Below are 12,381 nucleotides of genomic sequence, written 5' to 3' on the forward strand. Positions count from 1 at the left end.
TGGTCCTGCTCAGACCAGCCCTCACCACCCCTCCGGAGCAGTGTGATTCTCATTAAACGAGAATTAGGCATAGAAGAAAGTGAAAGGAGAGCTCAAGAAGGGGAACTTCTTATCAGGTGTGTCACCAATACTGGCTGTAAACGGGGCTTTTACTGCTGCTGCCACTCACAGCTTGGGGAACATGTTGCTTCTCATAGATTGGTGAGTCAGAAAAGAGAGTTAAATTTATGCTTTAAAGAGAAGCAGGCAGGCCAAGAGGGTGCCCCTGCAGACTAAAAGGCACCTGCTTGTGCTAAGAGTTGCACAAAGCCTGATTAAATATTCAGAAAGGTCTTCATTTAATGACTTGAGAGCTCTGTAATTTGTAATTTATTTCTTTTGGGTTTTTGCTTCATAACTTTTTGGCAAATGTAAATTAATTCTCTTTTTTGCCTGGTGTTATCTCCCATGTATCTGCATTTTAAAGGGAAACTCAGGGCTACATTTATCTTCCTTCTGTGGTTCATGATTAACTGGTCATACTGTGTGAATTTTATCACTAAAAAACAAAAAAGCCAAACAAAACCCCAAACAAATAAAAGAACAACCTAGAAAAAATTACACACCTGCATTTTGCAATTTTTATAAAAATATTACAGTACTGAACTCACCAGGTATTTTCCAAAGTCTAGTAAAATCAGTCCTTATAGCACCGGTGAATCACATTGCAAAAATGAGGAACATAAATAGCCTTCAGTATCAATTACAGGAATTAACAGCAGAGATTTATCAAATTAGGTGTGGTCTGGATTTAGTTGTCTTTTTTTCTCCTGTATCCTTTTTCCCTTTACTGTAGCTCGCTCTTTCATTTCCTTTACTGTGCTTACTTGCTGGATGAAAATGTTGAAAACATGCCACCTTCTGTTCTTTTCAGCTATTGCACAGCCCAAAGAAAATTTATAACCCCTGGAAACTTGTGTAAGATATGTGCACATCTGTGCATAGATACAGGCAGACACATGCACACTCGTGTAAACCTACATATGCACATAGCTCTGAAATCTGTCTATCTATCTAAATCTCTTTACTCACAGGCTTTTCTTTAGTTACAAGGTTTGCTCTCCAGCTGTTAGAATAAATGTACTCACTAAAAGGTTTTCAAGGAAACCAGAAATTAGGCCACTGTTGACCACTGTCACTGGAAAGTGAAGAGAGATGAGGAAGGTAAGACTTCATCCAGTCTCTTTAATGACTGCAATGAATGAAGATCTCTATCTGCTTTTATAAATTTTTAATTCTATCTCCTTTACCTCCAGGTGTTCACATTTCCCTTCAGAGCTGCTCTGGGAAAATCTCCCTCCTCTCATTTCACTGATGCAGCAATGCTGAAGAGATTGTGCCAGGGCACCCTGGGTATCCTCACTTGCACTCACTACAACGAAAGACAGTGCTGTGGGGGGATGGAAACAGCTCCAGCCCCACAGTTTTGCTTTTGTTCTTCTTGACCTTCAACGCAAATTTTTGTATGGCTGATTATTCCTTTTCCCAAAAAACCTCAATGAAAAACACCACAAGGGAATTTCTTATGCCACAGCTCGTCTACAAGTTTATCCCATTATCTTAGTCTTCTGCTATTTCAAATACAGCTCAGCTGTATGGGTATGAGCATATTCCTCTGCACAGATTTTTCCACCCACGCTTCTTCTATTGCCATTTAAGGAATCTCCACAACTAAAGATAAACTTGGACTGGCAAGGCCAGGCTGACCCTCCAAATTCCAAGGTATGAGAAATGCTTTGTTTTCTCTAACCACTAAGGAGTATGCATCTTTTAAAGCAGCCAGCGTTGTGTTCTGAGGTCCTAGATTCTTTTCACTGTGGACTCTGCAGTGGAAAATCAGGAGATAATTCTGTGTTATGGGACAGAGGTGAAGAGTAGCCCCTGTGAGTGAGGGTAGGAGGATGCACACGGCCACATAAATGGTGTTTGTGGGTCACCTTTGCAGATGGGACAGTAGTTGGAGTACCTCTCTCAAGGCTGCAGAAAAGGGAGGAATGTCTTTTGCTTTACCTAAATTTGTATGAGGAGTGTTTTCCTAAGTGCATAGCTGCATTCTTCTGTACCTACCTTGTACCTATTATCTTGCTTTTATATGGTGTTGCACTGCTCCATGTAGTGGATCCTGCCTGTCTGACTCCTTAGAGAGGGCACTTTCAGATATCTCAGTTACAGACAGGGTTATTTATTCTTTAAGAGCATGGTAAATATAATTAACACAGTCTTTACTGTAACTCCCACATCAGAAGGGCTATCTGCAGACTGTAAAGAGGAGTAAGAAGCAAAACAAATATCCTCAGAAAGTATATTTTTTCTCTGTTATGACAGAGAAGCCAAAGACCCTCTCTGCCTATTCCTCTTTGCCAGAAAGCTGTTAGCATTCCTAAACAGCTGGTCTTTTATCACAATACCTTAAGGTATTTTAATTCCTATTATAAGTGAAGTTAGTCCTTTGCCTACTGTGAAATAGAGGGGTCTTAAAGATGGTTTAATGTAATCTTTCACCCTCCGTTCTAGTTATAAGTGGAATTTAGCTGGAACAGAGAATAGGGCCCCACATTTTCAAGGCATCTGTTTTCCCAGATAAGCTCTTGACTCTCAGGGAGTGGGAAGAGTGTGTTGCAGTAAATCACAAACTCCATAAGGTGTGCAGTGAGGTCAAACTTCTGAGTGCACTAATCACCCCAGAAAGGACTCAAATGTGATAAGCCTTGTACTTAGCATTAAACTCTGTTGGTCAGCACAAAACTTTTCATCTTGCCTTGCATGGTCTAATGCCATGAGGTTGATGCACTGGGCAGAGCAAGGTGTTCCTAAACTGTGCGGCCAACTGAGAGCACTGGCTTTATAAAAACTTACCCTGAAAATTTGATTTGAACAGCACTGCTTTTGCTGGTTCATTTTATTTGCAAAATTATAGATCAGGCAAGCTGGATAAATACCTGGACTTGTATGTAGACAAGGTGGTTTTGGAGACAGGTGAGTAAAGGTTGTGATGCCAAGAGGTGGGCAACTCTCAGTATTCCAAAGCAAATGCCGCCAGAGGTGTTTCAAAGGCTGACATTTGATTCTGAATTTCTGAACTGCCACTGGGCTCCTCGGGACTTGTTTGGGGAGTATTATTCTATTTTCTTTTCTTTTTCAGCGTCATAGGACTGGGATCCACAGCTCATGTACGAGCATCCTGTGTTGTGGAGAAGAACCACCTGATGATGTGGTAATGCGGAGCTGACTCCCCGTTACTCCACGTACCAGTCTGGTAGGTGGAAGCCTGGGGTCTCAGAAAGCAGGGCTGGCCATTGCACAGTCCTTCAGGGGAGCTGCTGGCGGTGCAGAGCACAGCTGCCCACTGGATGGCACCAAGACTCTGTTCGAGTGTGTGCACTCCTCTCCAGCCTCCCTGAGCCATCCCATCCATCACTGGGATAAGGGATGCTTTGCAAACAGGCAAAGCAAGGCTCTGGGAGCGAGATGATAGGGGGAAATTACAGATGTGAAAGTTGTGCATGATGCTGTCACGGCTAACATCTTTAAAGGAGCAAAGAATCTTTTATAGTCTGTAACCGAGATGGGAATATTCTGCAGAGTACTGTAAGTTCCTATCCATACAAGCTGCTGTTTCCAAACAATCGCATGGAGAATAATTACAGGTGTGGAATACACTTCTCTAACTGTAGGATAGAGGGAAAAGCATTACATTTTTTTAACTATGTTTTTAAAATTCTTACTTCTTGCACTTCAGGCTACAGCAACAGCAATATATAAATGCTGCAGGCTGTGCGGATTGTGGCTGCAAGATTCCATGTCCTAAAGTATATTGACATCCCACATGTGAGCCAGGTCAGAGGGATTAATGCTGCCGCTGTGAGTCAATGCTTTTTGATCCCTCAGTGGAGAATGCATGCAGCAAACTTACGGCAGATATTTATAGAATAATGTACAAGTTAATACTCTTCTCCACAGCCACTGGAGCTGGGCTTGCTGCCTAAATGTATATCTGCAGTGTATTTACTGAAGCCAAGAAGCTTTACAGAAGTCATCAAAGAAAAGGGAGCTGTTTGGAAATTTAGGGATCCATTACATTATGTTGCAATTCCTAATGTTCTCTGATGACTGTGTCTTTATTTTTTTAATCACTGCTCAGGCAGAAGTGTAAAACCCCATGAAACAGAAGCCAGCCCCAGATATAAAGAAACTGCTGCTGGTGAGGCCAAGCTGATTTTTGCCTTCTTCTTTTGGTGTACTCTCTCTTATTTTTTACATATAGAGTAATTTCACAATTATAAGCCGCACCATTTTGGCTAAAATTTTGGTCCGAACCCAAAGTGCGGCTTATAATCAGGTGTGGCTTATATATGGACAAAGAACAAAAAGTTGCTGTTTTAGTTTGGAGGACGGGTGTCTGCTGAGAAAGGCAGGAACTTCTCTTTGAAATGGAGAATGTAAACCCCCTCCCTCCAAATTATTATAATTAACTCCTCTTACCCTTTTGCTTCACACACATCTCCTCCCTGTGGAGACTGAGAAACATCACCCCAGCAGGGCAGGGGAAGCATGAAATCACTCCCACATCTCTCTTCTCTTTCTTTCACAGGACCTACAAGACACTGTGAAGCTTGAAAATTAATGTCAACCACACAAAAATCCCTGGCTTAAAATTTTGCAGGCATTTAAATTTTGCAGTATTAAAATTTTGCAGGGAGCATTATCTGATGAAGGTTGGCAATAGAGGAGGGGACCAAACTGGAGCCAGGTACCATCAGAATCTTCCTGGTGGCTAAAAGTTTTGGCCCTGCCTGTCATTTCAGGTGCTATTTCCCTTTCTCCTTGCTTTATGCTGTCCATCAGCATTGTCTGGCAGCATGATGTGGTTCATTAAAAAAGGGAGAGATCAGGTGCAAGATGAATTTTCCAAAAGATCTTCCAAACAACCGTGTGTAGAGGCACAGCTTTCTGAAACAGAGTTAATAATTCCAGTTGTTAATAATACTCCACTCACAGCTGATGCTGTTCCCAGCACCCACAGCCAAGCTGTGCAGATCCCACTTGTTTGCAGGCAGGTTGGGAAGGAGAGAGAAGTGATTCTGAATAATATTTCATTTCATGTGACATTTGGCATTTAAGAATGTTATGGCATTGTTTTAAAACACTTCATGATTTCTAAGCAATCCTGCCAGAGATTGCATGTATGAAAATGTGCTTATTTGTTTCTATAGGTTGACTTTGCACGTGTGATCTCCTCAGCTTTTCAGAGCACTTTTTTTGAGCATTGGGACACACCACAGACTTCCCCAAATTAATTGTGCAAAGTGCACAATGTTTTGAAAACCAGTTCCTAAATAGATACTCGGTATTGAGCAAGAAAGGTAAGTGATTGGGAAAGCACAAGTTGCTATTTACAGCAGCTGAATTTCAAAAAGTTTTAGCAAGTTACAAGCCCTCTTGAAAACAAGCAGGAAATATTCCACAATATTCCTTCAATTCAATTGTCATTATTAAGTTGGGGTTTTTTAATGACACAGCTTTTAGCAGCTCAGACCACCTGAAGTGGACCTCCTGCTCACTACCCTGGCCAGCAGGGCTGCAGAAACATGGCATGAAGGATGATCAGGGCTCAGGGAGCTTCAGGGATGTGCTTCAAAGGGCTTTTTTATTACTCTGCTCATCACCTTCAGAGCTCTGGGCACGGTGTCAGGCTCTCAGCAAGTGTGGAACGGTGGGAAAAAAAAACAAACAAGGACAAGAAAGAGGGAAGATTGTGTCTGTAATTGCTCACCTGTAATTATCTGCCATTGTGCATTCTGTTCCTGCTTCTCAGTAGCATAGAACCAGAAGAGTATTTAATTGCAACATGGCTCTGTCCATGGCATCGTCTGCAAGCAGAGCAGATCAGCTCAGCCTTGTGGGGCTGAGGGAGAGATGAACTGCTCTGATGGAGATCAGGAGGGGCAGCAGGGCACAGCTGCTGGATCAAGAGGCAGAATACATATCACAGGGCACCAGTCTGGGATTAAACAAGTGCTGTTCTCTCTTTTTTCTACTGATCACTTGGTGGTGGCGAAGTCCCACATCCCAGCTAGCATCCCAACATGTTCTGCACTGTGAGGCTGATTTTCCAAAGCATCCACAGCTGGCTGGGGGGACAGGGAGCTGCAGGAACCTGGATTTGGGATTGGATTTCCTGGCTGTGCCTCGCTATCCTGTCCTGTGCATGGGCATTGCACAGTGGCACTGCAATTCAGTCCTGGGGTTGCACAGGCGGCAGCAGCTGCGTGGAGAGGAGAGGAACAGAGCTGTGCTCTTGGGAGTTGTGTGAGGAGGAGTGAGGCTGAAGAATGCACTGAAATCAAGTCATGACTTGCAGCAAGAGAGGCTCTGTAGCAGTGAGATGTACCTGGCCACAACTCTGTGGATGCACATGATGGGGGATGATGTGAATTTGAGCTGCTCAAATTCAGAAGCGGAGGGAAAATTATCCAGACTTGACCTGCAGTGTGACCTGAGCACAGGGAGAGATGCTGAAGCTGTCCCCTCCTCAGTCCCTGCTCCTGTCCCCTGGCTGGAGCCCAGCTCAGGCCCATTCCCAGGTGCAGGCTGCCCCTGGCACAGGCTGTGGGTGAGTGAAGTGCAAGCCTGCAGATCTGGCTCTGTGCTGTGGGCACTCACCTGGGTACCAAGGAATTTCAGAGCTCTCTGGCAGCACTTTTGTGCCACAAAGTGAGGAGCGGGGTTTCAAACCAGTGCTCTCCGCTCTCAGCTGTCCTCTTCCCTGCAGGAAAAGGAGTTTTTATACAGCCTGGCTGGATCTGTGCTCACGAGCTGATCTGACCAGTGAGGAGGATAAAATCAACACTCTTTGGTGTGTTAGCCAGAACATCCAAGTCACCACACAGCTCTGCAGCTGCCTCATCTCCTGCTCCCGCTCCCACAGCCTCGGTGCTGGTGCCCTGAAACACTGCCACCAGCATTAGACATAACAGCAGGGTTAATTAGAGCCTGGCAGCCTGCCAGCATCCAAGAGGCAGAGCTGAGCTGGCTGCACTGCTTTCAAAGGGGTATTAAAAACCCAAAAACAATACACTGGGAAATAGCAGAGCAAGCTTTGTCGCCCTGATGTTGCTGTGGGTCAAGCACCTGTTTTGCCTCAGGTTCATCCCCTGGGAAGAAGAGTTGAGCAGGGGCTCTGTGGTCCCTGACCCCACTCCCAGGATGCTCCCAGGGGTGCACAGTGTGGTGTTGAGTCACATCTCCACCCTGCCCTGCCGGAGAGAGAGATGGAAAAGTGGGATTCCCCCCCCACCGTCCCTGCAGGCTGCGGTGGAGCTCAGGAATTTATTCCCTTCTGTGACAAAATGAGATGACACAATGTATTTCCATGGTTATCGCAGCAGCTCATCAAGGCTCCTGGGGCAATGGATTGCCAGACAGCCTGGGGGTTTCAGTGATTTCTTTTTTTTTTTTAGTGATGCTGTTTTAACTCAGAGAGTGTGAGCCTCCCAATGAATCACATCACAGTCAATTAGAAGTTTCCTGTCGGTCGTGACTTCTTGGATATTATTCCCAGTAGTGTAAATGCCATGCTTGGAGCCAAAATTTAGCTCAGCCAGAGAGAAACCCTCACTTGTGTAAATGAGGAGAGGCCCCCCCCAGACCCCTCTGAACCTCCTCAGGACCCCTCAGGGCCCCCCAAAATCCTTCTGAACCCCCTCAGGACCCCCCCAGAGCTCCCCTGAACCCCGTCAGAGTCCCCCCAGGACCCCCTCAGGACCCCCCCAGGTCCCTCTGAGCCCCCCAGACCCCCTCAGGACCCCCCAGACCCTCTCTGAACCCCCTCAGGACATCTCCAGACTCCCTCAGGACCCTCTGAACCCCCTCAGGACGCCCCAGAACCTTTAGCAAGCTCGGTCGTGCATGTGCAGAGACATCAAACAGGAATACAATTTCGGATTAGAAGAAACAATTCAGCAGATAAAGAAACAAAAAATGCAGCACTACTAACGGTAAGTACCCCAGAACTCGGAGAAGGGGGGACTCAGGGATATCCCCCTTGTCCCTCCCAAAAAGAGATTGAAGGGAAAAAAAAAGATAGGAAGTACATTAGAAGAAGGTAAGTAGAAATTACTAGATGAGAGGGAATTAATATCTAAGGATTGCACCAGAAAAATTCTAGAGACTACATTTGCAAACACATTGGGGATCACAGGCTCTGGCAGAACAATTTCTGAAATTCTTCGGGTGTAAGGGGATTTATGAATTAGCTAAACAGGAAGTACAGGGGTGCCTGATATGCTAAAAGGTTCACAAAGCCAGGACACGACAGGTAATTTGGGGTAGTTGCCCTATAGCCTATCGTCTATTTGAAAGAATCCAAGTGGATTTCACTGAGTTACCAAAGGTTGGGAGGTATAAATTCTTGCTGGTACTAGTAGACTAGCTCAACTATCAAAATTAATGATATAAACAAAAATGTCCTGGCCAAAATATCTCCCCTTAGCATTATCAAATATTGGGACGATGCCTTACTCTGAGACAGGGCTATCTCCTTTTAAAATGTTACACGAGATGCCTTATGACCATGGGATGCCAGTGGGACATCCAAAAATAGAAGATGGACAAATACAACCCTACTTGATAACAATAAATAAAAATTTACAAAAATTGCGAAAACAAGAAATTGTCACACAAAATGCTCCTTTGGGGTTCGCCATACACAAAATACAGCCGGGAGATCGGGTCTTCATTAAAACCTGGAAAGAGGTTTCTCTCTCTCCTCACTGGGAAAGTCCTTTTCTTGTCGTTTTGACCACAGACACAGCAGTCCGGACAGCAGAAAAAAGGCTGGACACAGGCCTCCAGAGTGAAAACCAGAAACACCCAAGTGCAAAGTGGCTTCCTCCCCTCAAGATAAAATTGCCCCGAACAAGCCGACGATCAGCCTAGATCAGATAAGGTGAATAGCTTCTGGATGCAGATGTTTTCCTTTTGTTCGTTTCAAGTGCCAAATCTGTTGTGAAGTTTAGGTTACACATTGTGTACGCGAGATCTGACCTAAAGGGCTCTGTACTAAGTGTTTTGAAAAGAGCTGTCTTTGACTGACGGAATTCTAGTACTTGCCGCTGAGTTGAATATTGCTGAATTAGATTCTGTAGAGTGGGTTCTCTTATATCAACACGGGGTTAGTGGGAAACTAAATTGCAGGGCTGAAATTTTAAGAGTAGAGTGCCAGAGAACAAATAAAGTACCTTGTTGGACGGACACGATAAAATTATCGAGGTGGGATGTTTTTAAGAGACGATATGCAGCTCGGACTTTGCGTTGGTCCCCTAAAGAATACCTCTGCTGCCAAGAAGATGGTTTCCCTCGCCGCTAGCAGCAAACTAGTGGGCGTAGGCAGAGGCAGAGAGGTATGCATTAACCGATTAACCCATACCCAAGGAATTCTAGGAGCTCTGCGGCACAAAGCCGTAACAATGAGTGTGGGGGATGCCCACTAATTAGCACCCCGACTCGCTCTGTCCTGGCCAACTGCACCCGTAAAGAAAAGCAGGAGTACTGAACATTTAACGGCACTCAGTATGTGAGGTGTAAATGGGGAAAGAAAATGATATGCTATGATCTCAAGGCAAGACATGACAAAGGGCAGTCATAGACATTTGCTCACAATATCCAGAAGAGAAATGCCAATCGCTCGGTGTGGGTAGGGGGAAAACAAAAGTCGGTATATGTAGCTTATTTTCAGGTGAATGAGTTATGTTATGACAATACCCGATTAAATATGTGTGTCATAGAAGGAAAAATGTATTGGGCAAAAATCTTAAGTTTGAGAATGGATTAATCTCGGACGGTAAACCAATCATCATCGACCTACTTGAAGAAAATGACAAACGGGTTTGTGCCCAATTCAATAACACTTTTTGTTTCTCCAGAAACAAGGAAGGCATGGATCCTGAAAGCGAAATAGAACAAATAGCCTTAGAACAGGAAGTTGTGTTGAAATTGATTATAGAAAAACTATAAGGGATCTTGCTGCAGAAATAAAAAGGGTGGCACATGTCCCAATTCAAAAGTGAAATTCCATTCTCCAGGCATCTTGGTGAGAACAGTTATTCTCGGGAGCATAGTGGAAAAAAATTGTATTCTTTATCCTGTGCTCAGTAGCTGGAGTCATCTTCCTACCATGCTTGATACCTTGTTTCATCAAATTAATACACTTAGTGGTGCAGGGCATGCAAATAGCTGCTATGCCCATGGACCCAGAATTTAAATCTGGAAGAGATGCTTTTGGAGTCACCTTGCTCCGTGGTTTGTGTCCTCTTAGGGTACATTTGGTGTGGACATGGCCAGCTCTGCTGATGTGTTTTGGGATGGCACAGCTGGTAACGGGGGGTGTGCAGAGCTGGCAGCTCAGCTGGGCTGCTCGTGCAGCTGGAGAAGGAATTTCTTCCTGTTTGCTGGGGTCTGGCAGGTAACTCATCTCCCAGATTTGTGCAACAAAGTGCTGACAAAGGGAGCAGTAAGTCCAACTGGTCCCTGGGAAAGCCAGGAATTGCCATGGCCATGTGGACATGACAAGTGTCTTCGGTGCTGGGGCTGTTGGTGAGGAAGTGGCTCCATGGATTTTTTGTAACTTTTTTTTTTTTCACATCTAGAGTATAGATTTTCTTTTTGTCCTATAGCTGCTTTCTACTGTCATTGTTTAGTAAATTGTCTAAAGGTGGGGAGTCACTTTTTCTTTCAGAATACTTGGAAAAATTGTTTGGTTGTGCCTGGAATAGCAGGTTTGGGTGGATAATAAGCCAATGTACTGGTAGGGCAGAAATCAATGGCAGAAGTACACAGAACTTTTACCAGTTTAATTAGACTACCCATACTCCTTTTTAAACAGCCTGGTCAAAGCAGCAGAGACACAAAACTCCTCATTTAAAAGGATAGCGTTGTAGATCAAACTTTTCCACTGTTTGCAGTGAATCCTCTAAAAACAGAAGCTCACCGAACTCAGCTGAATAATTGTGCCAGAGAAAACCTGCAGAAGGGGATGTTACAGCACCATCCAGTGCCTCTTCTCCCTGCAATATCGGGAAAATTTGGATTTTCCACTTCATTCGAGGATGTCGGTGGGGATGAGGGAGTGCATTGGCTGCTTAGGCATTGACAACTTCTTTTCTCAACCAGTGTGGAGAGAGAAGGGAGCTGAGGGATGGAAAGGAGCCTTGGAATTTCACACAGGGAAGATTTTGGCTTTCCCCCTGAGGACAGTCAGGAAGGGGATGCAGCAGCAGGCAAATGGGAAGAAAAGTTAAATAAGAAACTGGCCAAATGGCATATTTCGGGGTTGTATTTTTGGTAGAGCAATGATCTGTTCAGTGAATGACTGATCAAGAGGAGGCTGGTGTTGTTTTTGCCAACTCCTTGTGTTGAGGACTGCACCTGTAATCGGGGAACAGGCTACATTTTAATATGCTTTACATTCCTGTCCCTTTGTTTCATTTTCTGCTGGAGAGGTGATTTAACATCCTCTGATTCCAAACTACACCAAGAACAACTTTGCAATTATTCCCAATCACCCACAGGAGATGAATTTGGGGATTAAGCCCCTCTAGGAAACAACTTCCAGTGTTCTCAGTCTGAGTTTGGGAGCACAGCTTGTGCTGGGAGTGATTCAAGTGTGAGATTAATGACTCTTCAAAGCTTTTTGTGACAATAAATATCCATAGTTATAGATGAAATGTGTTTTCTAGCAAGTTGAATTTAAACCCCTCAAAATTAATTATACCTTAAAGCATTTAGTAAACGTTCTGATGGTGATGTGGAACTTAACAAAAGTCACTTATCTCAAAAAAATCTTCACCCAAAATTCTCAGTGTTTTCACTACAGCCCTGCAGAAAAAGCTGGTGGAGAGTGATGTCTGTAAATTATAGTCAGAGTCTAAATTAGAGTTAATGCCCAATCTGGGGCCTGAATTTATATTTGAAGCTCTCACTGGAGTTGCAGTGCTCATAGACAGAGCTGTTAGCAGGGTTAGGGTAAAAAGAGCTGCAACAGCATGTGAAATACTCCCGAGTCCCCACTACTTAGCATTTTATTATGATTATTACTGAATTTAGGGCTTCCTAAAAGAAACTCCATCTCCTTGGGTAATGTGAATTTTTGGAGAATCCCAGAAGCCACTAAAAAATAAGATCTATGCTTTAAGAGTGCAGAAACAAGCTTAAAAGTGTGACTCAAATACATCCTCAGCAATTTAGTAAAAAAACAACAGAAATCAAAGTACGTTAGCATATCAAAAGAATTAAAAATATTAAGCATAACATTTCTTAATAAGATCCCAGGATTTGGAGAAGAAC

At 44.0% G+C, this 12,381-nt stretch overlaps 1 long non-coding RNA gene across 4 annotated transcripts; it reads left to right on the forward strand.

Moving 5' to 3' along the window:
- On the forward strand, positions 1-4,368 carry LOC116992317. 4 transcript variants are annotated; one of them, XR_004417026.1, is made up of 3 exons: positions 1-1,761; positions 3,182-3,900; positions 4,000-4,368. It is a non-coding gene; the product is annotated as an uncharacterized LOC116992317 (long non-coding RNA). The 4 variants fall into 4 exon arrangements; XR_004417025.1 differs by having other exon boundaries at positions 3,182-3,295; positions 3,779-4,368; XR_004417024.1 differs by having other exon boundaries at positions 1-1,203; positions 1,296-1,761; positions 3,182-4,368.
- Positions 4,369-12,381: the final 8,013 nt, after the last annotated feature.

Source organism: Catharus ustulatus, chromosome 2, assembly GCF_009819885.2.
Source record: "Catharus ustulatus isolate bCatUst1 chromosome 2, bCatUst1.pri.v2, whole genome shotgun sequence".
Classification (NCBI taxonomy): Eukaryota; Metazoa; Chordata; class Aves; order Passeriformes; family Turdidae; genus Catharus; species Catharus ustulatus.